Source organism: Scyliorhinus torazame, chromosome 23 (genome assembly GCF_047496885.1).
Source record: "Scyliorhinus torazame isolate Kashiwa2021f chromosome 23, sScyTor2.1, whole genome shotgun sequence".
Classification (NCBI taxonomy): Eukaryota; Metazoa; Chordata; class Chondrichthyes; order Carcharhiniformes; family Scyliorhinidae; genus Scyliorhinus; species Scyliorhinus torazame.
In genome coordinates this window covers 19,523,303-19,536,535 of record NC_092729.1, presented here as the reverse complement: position 1 = coordinate 19,536,535, position 13,233 = coordinate 19,523,303, and positions in this window count along the sequence as shown.

The following is a 13,233-nucleotide window of genomic DNA, read 5'->3' as shown; positions in this document are numbered from 1 at the left end:
AACAGTGCTCTACACTGAACAATGTAAAATTAATCAGAGCCCGACATTAAATACGGTACAATGAATCAGTGCCCTACACTGAACAAGGTAAAATTAAACAGAGCCCGACATTATATACAGTAAAATGAAACAGTGCCCTACAGTGAACAATGTACAGTTAAACACAGCCCGACATTAAATACGGTACAATGAAACAGTACCCTACAGTGAACAATGTACAATTAAACACAGCCCGACAGTAAATACGGTACAATGAAACAGTGCCCTACACTGAACAAGGTAAAATTAAACAGAGCCCGACATTAAATACGGTTCAATGAAACAGTGACCTACACTGAACAAGGTAAAATTAAACAGAGCCCGACATTAAATACGGTACAATGAAACAGTGCCCTACAGAGAACAATGTAAAATTAAACACAGCCCGACATTAAATACGGTACAATGAATCAGTGCCCTACCAGCAACAATGTAAAATTAAACAGAGCCCGACATTAAATACGGTACAATGAAACAGTGACCTACAGTGAACAAGGTAAAATTAAACAAAGCCCGACATTAAATACGGGACAATGAAACAGTGCCCGACAGTGAACAATGAAAATTAACAGAGCCCGACATTAAATACAGTACAATGAAACAGTGACCTTCAGTAAACAATGTAAAATTAATCAGAGCCCGACATTAAATACGGGACAATGAAACAGTGCCCGACAGTGAACAAGGTAAAATTAAACAGAGCCCAACATTAAATACAGCACAATGAAACAATGTCCTACAGTGAACAATGTAAAATTAAACACAGCCCGACATTAAATACGGTAAAATGAAACAGTGCCCTACACTGAACAGGGTAAAATTACACACAGCCCGACATTAAATACGGTACAATGAAACAGTGCCCTACACTGAACAAGGTAAAATTAAACAGCGCCCGACATTAAATACAGTACAATGAAACAGTGCCCTACACTGAACAAGGTAAAATTAAACAGAGCCCGACATTAAATACGGTACAATGAAACAGTGCCCTACACTGAACAATGTAAAATTAAACAGAGCCCGACATTAAATACGGTACAGTGAAACAGTGCCCGACACTGAACAATGTAACATTAAACAGAGCCCGACATGAAATACGGGACAATGAAACAGTGCCCGACAGTGAACAAGGTAAAGTTAAACAGAGCCCAACATTAAATACGGTACAATGAAACAATGCCCTACAGTGAAGAATGTAAAATTAAACACAGCCCGACATTAAAAACAGTACAATGAAACAGTGCCCTACAGTGAACAATGTACAATTAAACACAGCCCGACATGAAATACGGTAAAATGAATCAGTGCCCTACCAGCAACAATGTAAAGTTAAACAGAGCCCGACATTAAATACGGTACAATGAAACAGTGGCCTACACTGAACAATGTAAAATTAAACAGAGCCCGACATTAAATACGGTACAATGAAACAGTGACCTACACTGAACAAGGTAAAATTAAACAGAGCCCGACATTAAATACGGTACAATGAAACCGTGCCCTACACTGAACAAGGTAAAATTAAACAGAGCCGGACATTAAATACAGTACAATGAAACAGTGCCCTACAGTAAACAATGAAAATTAACAGAGCCCGACATTAAATACAGTACAATGAAACAGTGACCTACAGTAAACAAGGCAAAATTAAACAGAGCCCGACATTAAATACAGTACAATGAAACAGTGCCCTACAGTAAACAATGAAAATTAACAGAGCCCGACATTAAATACGGTACAATGAAACAGTGCTCTACACTGAACAATGTAAAATTAATCAGAGCCCGACATTAAATACGGTACAATGAATCAGTGCCCTACACTGAACAAGGTAAAATTAAACAGAGCCCGACATTATATACAGTAAAATGAAACAGTGCCCTACAGTGAACAATGTACAGTTAAACACAGCCCGACATTAAATACGGTAAAATGAAACAGTGCCCTACAGTGAACAATGTACAGTTAAACACAGCCCGACATTAAAAACAGTACAATGAAACAGTGCCCTACAGTGAACAATGTACAATTAAACACAGCCCGACATGAAATACGGTAAAATGAATCAGTGCCCTACCAGCAACAATGTAAAGTTAAACAGAGCCCGACATTAAATACGGTACAATGAAACAGTGGCCTACACTGAACAATGTAAAATTAAACAGAGCCCGACATTAAATACGGTACAATGAAACAGTGACCTACACTGAACAAGGTAAAATTAAACAGAGCCCGACATTAAATACGGTACAATGAAACCGTGCCCTACACTGAACAAGGTAAAATTAAACAGAGCCGGACATTAAATACAGTACAATGAAACAGTGCCCTACAGTAAACAATGAAAATTAACAGAGCCCGACATTAAATACAGTACAATGAAACAGTGACCTACAGTAAACAAGGCAAAATTAAACAGAGCCCGACATTAAATACAGTACAATGAAACAGTGCCCTACAGTAAACAATGAAAATTAACAGAGCCCGACATTAAATACGGTACAATGAAACAGTGCTCTACACTGAACAATGTAAAATTAATCAGAGCCCGACATTAAATACGGTACAATGAATCAGTGCCCTACACTGAACAAGGTAAAATTAAACAGAGCCCGACATTATATACAGTAAAATGAAACAGTGCCCTACAGTGAACAATGTACAGTTAAACACAGCCCGACATTAAATACGGTACAATGAAACAGTACCCTACAGTGAACAATGTACAATTAAACACAGCCCGACAGTAAATACGGTACAATGAAACAGTGCCCTACACTGAACAAGGTAAAATTAAACAGAGCCCGACATTAAATACGGTACAATGAAACAGTGCCCTACAGAGAACAATGTAAAATTAAACACAGCCCGACATTAAATACGGTACAATGAATCAGTGCCCTACCAGCAACAATGTAAAATTAAACAGAGCCCGACATTAAATACGGTACAATGAAACAGTGACCTACAGTGAACAAGGTAAAATTAAACAGAGCCCGACATTAAATACGGGACAATGAAACAGTGCCCGACAGTGAACAATGAAAATTAACAGAGCCCGACATTAAATACAGTACAATGAAACAGTGACCTTCAGTAAACAATGTAAAATTAATCAGAGCCCGACATTAAATACGGGACAATGAAACAGTGCCCGACAGTGAACAAGGTAAAATTAAACAGAGCCCAACATTAAATACAGCACAATGAAACAATGTCCTACAGTGAACAATGTAAAATTAAACACAGCCCGACATTAAATACGGTAAAATGAAACAGTGCCCTACACTGAACAGGGTAAAATTACACACAGCCCGACATTAAATACGGTACAATGAAACAGTGCCCTACACTGAACAAGGTAAAATTAAACAGAGCCCGACATTAAATACGGTACAGTGAAACAGTGCCCGACACTGAACAATGTAACATTAAACAGAGCCCGACATGAAATACGGGACAATGAAACAGTGCCCGACAGTGAACAAGGTAAAGTTAAACAGAGCCCAACATTAAATACGGTACAATGAAACAATGCCCTACAGTGAAGATTGTAAAATTAAACACAGCCCGACATTAAAAACAGTACAATGAAACAGTGCCCTACAGTGAACAATGTACAATTAAACACAGCCCGACATGAAATACGGTAAAATGAATCAGTGCCCTACCAGCAACAATGTAAAGTTAAACAGAGCCCGACATTAAATACGGTACAATGAAACAGTGGCCTACACTGAACAATGTAAAATTAAACAGAGCCCGACATTAAATACAGTACAATGAAACAGTGCCCTACAGTAAACAAGGCAAAATTAAACAGAGCCCGACATTAAATACGGTGCAATGAATCAGTGCCCTACACTGAACAATGTAAAATAAAACACAGCCCGACATTAAATACGGGACAATGAAACAGTGCCCTACAGTGAACAATGTAAACTTAAACACAGCCCGACATTCAATACGGTACAATGAATCAGTGCCCTACACTGAACAATGTAAAATTAAACACAGCCCGACTTTAAATACAGTACAATGTAACAGTGCCCTCCACTGAGCAAGGCAAAATTAAACAGAGCCCGACATTAAATACGGTACAATGAAACAGTGCCCTACACTGAACAATGTAACATTCAACAGAGCCCGACATTAAATACGGGACAATGAAACAGTGCCCGACAGTGAACAAGGTAAAATTAAACAGAGCCCAACATTAAATACAGCACAATGAAACAATGCTCTACAGTGAAGAATGTAAAATTAAACACAGCCCGACATTAAAAACAGTACAATGAAACAGTGCCCTGCACTGAGCAAGGTAAAATTAAACACAGCCCGACATTAAAAACAGTACAATGAAACAGTGCCCTCCACTGAGCAAGGTAAAATTAAACACAGTCCGACATTAAATACGGTACAACGAAACAGTGCCCTACAAGCAACAAGGTAAAATTAAACAGAGCCCGACATTAAATACGGTACAATGAAACAGTGCCCTACACTGAACAATGTAAAATTAAACAGAGCCCGACATTAAATACGGTACAATGAAACAGTGCCCTACAGTGAACAATGTACAATTAAACACAGCCCGACATTAAATACGGTACAATGAATCAGTGCCCTACAGTGAACAAAGTAAAATTAAACAGAGCCCGACATTAAATACGGTACAATGAAACAGTGCCCTACCAGCAACAATGTAAAATTAAACAGAGCCCGACATTAAATACGGTACAATGAAACCGTGCCCTACACTGAACAAGGAAAAATTAAACAAAGCCCGACATTAAATACGGGACAATGAAACCGTGCCCTACACTGAACAAGGAAAAATTAAACAAAGCCCGACATTAAATACGGGACAATGAAACAGTGCCCTACAGTGAACAAAGTAAAATTAAACACAGCCCGACATTAAATACGGTACAATGAAACAGTGCCCTACAGTGAACAATGTAAAATTAAACACCCCCGACATTAAATACAGTACAATGAAACAGTGCCCTACAGTGAACAAGGTAAAATTAAACAGAGCCCGACATTAAATACAGTACAATGAAACAGTGACCTTCAGTAAACAATGTAAAATTAATCAGAGCCCGACATTAAATACGGTACAATGAAACAATGCCTTACAGTGAAGAATGTAAAATTAAACAGAGCTCGACATTAAATACAGTACACTGAAACAGTGCCCTACACTGAGCAATGTAAAATTAAACAGAGCCCGACATTAAATACGGGACAATGAAACAGTGCCCTACACTGAGCAATGTAAAATTAAACAGAGCCCGACATTCAATACGGTACAATGAAACAGTGCCCTACAGTGAACAATGTAAAAGTAAACAGAGCCCGACATTAAATACGGTACAATGAAACAGTGCCCTACACTGAACAATGTAAAAGTAAACAGAGCGCGACATTAAATACGGTACAATCAAACAGTGCCCTACACTGAACAATGTAAAATTAAACAGAGCCGGACATTAAATACAGTACAATGAAACAGTGCCCTACAGTGAACAATGCAAAATTAACAGAGCCCGACATTAAATACAGTACAATGAAACAGTGACCTACAGTAAACAAGGCAAAATTAAACAGAGCCCGACATTAAATACAGTACAATGAAACAGTGCCCTAAACTGAACAATGTAAAGTTAAAGAGAGCCCGACATTAAATACGGTACAATGAAACGGTGACCTACACAGAACAATGTAAACTTAAACACAGCCCGACATTAAATACAGTACAATGAATCAGTGCCCTACACAGAACAATGTAAACTTAAACACAGCCCGACATTAAATACGGTATAATGAAACAGTGGCCTACACTGAACAAGGTAAAATTAAACAGAGCCCAACATTAAATACAGCACAATGAAACAATGCCTTACAGTGAACAACGTACAATTCAACACAGCCCGACATTAAATACGGTACAATGAAACAGTACCCTACAGTGAACAATGTACAATTAAACACAGCCCGACATTAAATACGGGACAATGAAACAGTGCCCGACAGTGAACAAGGTAAAATTAAACAGAGCCCAACATTAAATACAGCACAATGAAACAATGCCCTACAGGGAACAATGTACAATAAAACACAGCCCGACATTAAATACGGTACAATGAAACAGTGCCCGACAGTGAACAATGTAAAATTAAACACAGCCCGACATTAAATACGGTACAATGAATCAGTGCCCTACCAGCAACAATGTAAAATTAAACAGAGCCCGACATTAAATACGGTACAATGAAAGAGTGCCCTACACTGAACAATGTAAAATTAAACACAGCCCGACATTAAATACGGTACAATGAAACAGTGCCCTACACTGAACAAGGTAAAATTAAACAGAGCCCGACATTATATACAGTAAAATGAAACAGTGCCCTACAGTGAACAATGTACAATTAAACACAGCCCGACATTAAATACGGTACAATGAAACAGTGCCCTACACTGAACAAGGTAAAATTAAACAGAGCCCGACATTAAATACGGTACAATGAAACAGTGACCTACACTGAACAAGGTAAAATTAAACAGAGCCCGACATTAAATACGGTACAATGAATCAGTGCCCTACCAGCAACAATGTAAAATTAAACAGAGCCCGACATTAAAAACGGTACAATGAAACCGTGCCCTACACTGAACAAGGTAAAATTAAACAGAGCCGGACATTAAATACAGTACAATGAAACAGTGCCCTACACTGAACAATGTAACATTAAACAGAGCCCGACATTAAATACGGGACAATGAAACAGTGACCTACAGTAAACAAGGCAAAATTAAACAAAGCCCGACATTAAATACGGGACAATGAAACAGTGCCCGACAGTGAACAATGTAAAATTAAACAAAGACCGACATTAAATACGGGACAATAAAACAGTGCCCTACAGTGAACAAGGTAAAATTAAACAGAGCTCGACATTAAATACGGTACAATGAATCAGTGCCCTACCAGCAACAATGTAAAATTAAACAGAGCCCGACATTAAATACAGTACAATGAAACAGTGCCCGACAGTGAACAATGTAACATTAAACAGAGCCCGACATTAAATACGGTACAATGAATCAGTGCCCTACCAGCAACAATGTAAAATTAAACAGAGCCCGACATTAAATACGGTACAATGAAACAGTGACCTACAGTGAACAAGGTAAAATTAAACAGAGCCCAACATTAAATACAGCACAATGAAACAATGCCCTACAGTGAACAATGTAATGTTAAACACAGCCCGACATTAAATACGGTACAATGAATCAGTGCCCTACCAGCAACAATGTAAAATTAAACAGAGCCCGACACTAAATACGGTACAATGAAACATTGCCCTACACTGAACAATGTAAAATTAAACACAGCCCGACATTAAATACGGTACAATGAAACAGTGCCCTACACTGAACAAGGTAAAATTAAACAGAGCCCGACATTAAATACAGTAAAATGAAACAGTGCCCTACAGTGAACAATGTACAATTAAACACAGCCCGACAGTAAATACGGTAAAATGAAACAGTGCCCTACACTGAACAAGGTAAAATTAAACAGAGCGGCACATTAAATACGGTACAATGAAACAGTGACCTACACTGAACAAGGTAAAATTAAACAGAGCCCGACATTAAATACGGCACAATGAAACAGTGCCCCACAGTGAACAATGTATAATTAAACACAGCCCGACATCAAATACGGTACAATGAATCAGTGCCCTACCAGCAACAATGTAAAATTAAACAGAGCCCGACATTAAATACGGTACAATGAAACCGTGCCCTACACTGAACAATGTACAATTAAACAGAGCCCGACATTAAATACAGTACAATGAAACAGTGCCCTACAGTAAACAATGAAAATTAACAGAGCCCGACATTAAATACGGTACAATGAAACAGTGACCTACAGTAAACAAGGCAAAATTAAACAGAGCCCGACATTAAATACGGTACAATGAAACAGTACCCTACAGTGAACAATGTACAATTAAACACAGCCCGACATTAAATACGGCACAATGAAACAGTGCCCTACAGTGAACAATGAAAAATTACACACAGCCCGACATTAAATACGGTACAATGAATCAGTGCCCTACCAGCAACAATTTAAAATTAAACAGACTCCGACATTAAATACGGTACAATGAAAGGGTGCCCTACACTGAACAATGTAAAATTAAACACAGCCCGACATTAAAAACGGTACAATGAAACAGTGCCCTACACTGAACAAGGTAAAATTAAACACAGCCCGACATTAAATACGGTACAATGAATCAGTGCCCTACCAGCAACAATGTAAAATTAAACAGAGCCCGACATTAAATACGGTACAATGAAAGAGTGCCCTACACTGAACAATGTAAAATTAAACACAGCCCGACATTAAATACGGTACAATGAAACAGTGCCCTACACTGAACAAGGTAAAATTAAACAGAGCCCGACATTAAATACAGTAAAATGAAACAGTACCCTACAGTGAACAATGTACAATTAAACACAGCCCGACAGTAAATACGGTAAAATGAAACAGTGCCCTACACTGAACAAGGTAAAATTAAACAGAGCCGCACATTAAATACGGTAGAATGAAACAGTGACCTACACTGAACAAGGTAAAATTAAACAGAGCCCGACATTAAATACGGTACAATGAAACAGTGCCCCACAGTGAACAATGTATAATTAAACACAGCCCGACATTAAATACGGTACAATGAATCAGTGCCCTACCAGCAACAATGTAAAATTAACAGAGCCCGACATTAAATACGGTACAATGAAACAGTGACCTACAGTAAACAAGGCAAAATTAAACAGAGCCCGACATTAAATACAGTACAATGAAACAGTGCCCTACACTGAACAATGTAAAATTAATCAGAGCCCGACATTAAATACGGGACAATGAAACAGTGCCCGACAGTGAACAAGGTAAAATTAAACAGAGCCCAACATTAAATACGGCACAATGAAACAATGCCCTACAGGGAACAATGTACAATAAAACACAGCCCGACATTAAATACGGTACAATGAAACAGTGCCCGACAGTGAACAATGTAAAATTAAACACAGCCCGACATTAAATACGGTACAATGAATCAGTGCCCTACCAGCAACAATGTAAAATTAAACAGAGCCCGACATTAAATACGGTACAATGAAAGAGTGCCCTACACTGAACAATGTAAAATTAAACACAGCCCGACATTAAATACGGTACAATGAAACAGTGCCCTACACTGAACAAGGTAAAATTAAACAGAGCCCGACATTATATACAGTAAAATGAAACAGTGCCCTACAGTGAACAATGTACAATTAAACACAGCCCGACATTAAATACGGTACAATGAAACAGTGCCCTACACTGAACAAGGTAAAATTAAACAGAGCCCGACATTAAATACGGTACAATGAAACAGTGACCTACACTGAACAAGGTAAAATTAAACAGAGCCCGACATTAAATACGGTACAATTAAACAGCGCCCTACAGAGAACAATGTAAAATTAAATACAGCCCGACATTAAATACGGTACAGTGAAACAGTGCCCTACAGTGAACAATGTAAAATTAAACAGAGCCCGACATTAAATACGGTACAATGAATCAGTGCCCTACCAGCAACAATGTAAAATTAAACAGAGCCCGACATTAAAAACGGTACAATGAATCAGTGCCCTACCAGCAACAATGTAAAATTAAACACAGCCCGACAGTAAATACGGTACAATGAAACCGTGCCCTACACTGAACAAGGTAAAATTAAACAGAGCCGGACATTAAATACAGTACAATGAAACAGTGCCCTACACTGAACAATGTAACATTAAACAGAGCCCGACATTAAATACGGGACAATGAAACAGTGACCTACAGTAAACAAGGCAAAATTAAACAAAGCCCGACATTAAATACGGGACAATGAAACAGTGCCCGACAGTGAACAATGTAAAATTAAACAAAGACCGACATTAAATACGGGACAATGAAGCAGTGCCCTACAGTGAACAAGGTACAATTAAACACAGCCCGACATAAAATACGGTACAATGAAACAGTACCCTACAGTGAACAATGTACAATTAAACACAGCCCGACAGTAAATACGGTACAATGAAACAGTGCCCTACACTGAACAAGGTAAAATTAAACAGAGCCCGACATTAAATACGGTACAATAAAACAGTGCCCTACACTGAACAATGTAAAATTAAACAGAGCCCGACATTAAATACGGTACAGTGAAACAGTGCCCGACACTGAACAATGTAACATTAAACAGAGCCCGACATGAAATACGGGACAATGAAACAGTGCCCGACAGTGAACAAGGTAAAGTTAAACAGAGCCCAACATTAAATACGGTACAATGAAACAATGCCCTACAGTGAAGAATGTAAAATTAAACACAGCCCGACATTAAAAACAGTACAATGAAACAGTGCCCTACAGTGAACAATGTACAATTAAACACAGCCCGACATGAAATACGGTAAAATGAATCAGTGCCCTACCAGCAACAATGTAAAGTTAAACAGAGCCCGACATTAAATACGGTACAATGAAACAGTGGCCTACACTGAACAATGTAAAATTAAACAGAGCCCGACATTAAATACAGTACAATGAAACAGTGCCCTACAGTAAACAAGGCAAAATTAAACAGAGCCCGACATTAAATACGGTGCAATGAATCAGTGCCCTACACTGAACAATGTAAAATAAAACACAGCCCGACATTAAATACGGGACAATGAAACAGTGCCCTACAGTGAACAATGTAAACTTAAACACAGCCCGACATTCAATACGGTACAATGAATCAGTGCCCTACACTGAACAATGTAAAATTAAACACAGCCCGACTTTAAATACAGTAAAATGAAACAGTGCCCTACACTGAACAAGGTAAAATTAAACAGAGCCCGACATTAAATACGGTACAATGAAACAGTGCCCTACACTGAACAAGGTAAAATTAAACAGAGCCCGACATTAAATACAGTACAATGAAACAGTGACCTACAGTAAACAAGGCAAAATTAAACAGAGCCCGACATTAAATACAGTACAATGTAACAGTGCCCTCCACTGAGCAAGGCAAAATTAAACAGAGCCCGACATTAAATACGGTACAATGAAACAGTGCCCTACACTGAACAATGTAACATTCAACAGAGCCCGACATTAAATACGGGACAATGAAACAGTGCCCGACAGTGAACAAGGTAAAATTAAACAGAGCCCAACATTAAATACAGCACAATGAAACAATGCTCTACAGTGAAGAATGTAAAATTAAACACAGCCCGACATTAAAAACAGTGCAATAAAACAGTGCCCTGCACTGAGCAAGGTAAAATTAAACACAGCCCGACATTAAAAACAGTACAATGAAACAGTGCCCTCCACTGAGCAAGGTAAAATTAAACACAGTCCGACATTAAATACGGTACAACGAAACAGTGCCCTACAAGCAACAAGGTAAAATTAAACAGAGCCCGACATTAAATACGGTACAATGAAACAGTGCCCTACACTGAACAATGTAAAATTAAACAGAGCCCGACATTAAATACGGTACAATGAAACAGTGCCCTACAGTGAACAATGTACAATTAAACACAGCCCGACATTAAATACGGTACAATGAATCAGTGCCCTACAGTGAACAAAGTAAAATTAAACAGAGCCCGACATTCAATACGGTACAATGAAACAGTGCCCTACCAGCAACAATGTAAAATTAAACAGAGCCCGACATTAAATACGGTACAATGAAACCGTGCCCTACACTGAACAAGGAAAAATTAAACAAAGCCCGACATTAAATACGGGACAATGAAACCGTGCCCTACACTGAACAAGGAAAAATTAAACAAAGCCCGACATTAAATACGGGACAATGAAACAGTGCCCTACAGTGAACAAAGTAAAATTAAACACAGCCCGACATTAAATACGGTACAATGAAACAGTGCCCTACAGTGAACAATGTAAAATTAAACACCCCCGACATTAAATACAGTACAATGAAACAGTGCCCTACAGTGAACAAGGTAAAATTAAACAGAGCCCGACATTAAATACAGTACAATGAAACAGTGACCTTCAGTAAACAATGTAAAATTAATCAGAGCCCGACATTAAATACGGTACAATGAAACAATGCCTTACAGTGAAGAATGTAAAATTAAACAGAGCTCGACATTAAATACAGTACACTGAAACAGTGCCCTACACTGAGCAATGTAAAATTAAACAGAGCCCGACATTAAATACGGGACAATGAAACAGTGCCCTACACTGAGCAATGTAAAATTAAACAGAGCCCGACATTCAATACGGTACAATGAAACAGTGCCCTACAGTGAACAATGTAAAAGTAAACAGAGCCCGACATTAAATACGGTACAATGAAACAGTGCCCTACACTGAACAATGTAAAAGTAAACAGAGCGCGACATTAAATACGGTACAATCAAACAGTGCCCTACACTGAACAATGTAAAATTAAACAGAGCCGGACATTAAATACAGTACAATGAAACAGTGCCCTACAGTGAACAATGCAAAATTAACAGAGCCCGACATTAAATACAGTACAATGAAACAGTGACCTACAGTAAACAAGGCAAAATTAAACAGAGCCCGACATTAAATACAGTACAATGAAACAGTGCCCTAAACTGAACAATGTAAAGTTAAAGAGAGCCCGACATTAAATACGGTACAATGAAACGGTGACCTACACAGAACAATGTAAACTTAAACACAGCCCGACATTAAATACAGTACAATGAATCAGTGCCCTACACAGAACAATGTAAACTTAAACACAGCCCGACATTAAATACGGCATAATGAAACAGTGGCCTACACTGAACAAGGTAAAATTAAACAGAGCCCAACATTAAATACAGCACAATGAAACAATGCCTTACAGTGAAGTATGTAAAAGTAAACAGAGCCCGACATTAAATACGGTAAAATGAAACAGTGCCCTACAGTGAACAACGTACAATTCAACACAGCCCGACATTAAATACGGTACAATGAAACAGTACCCTACAGTGAACAATGTACAATTAAACACAGCCCGACATTAAATACGGGACAATGAAACA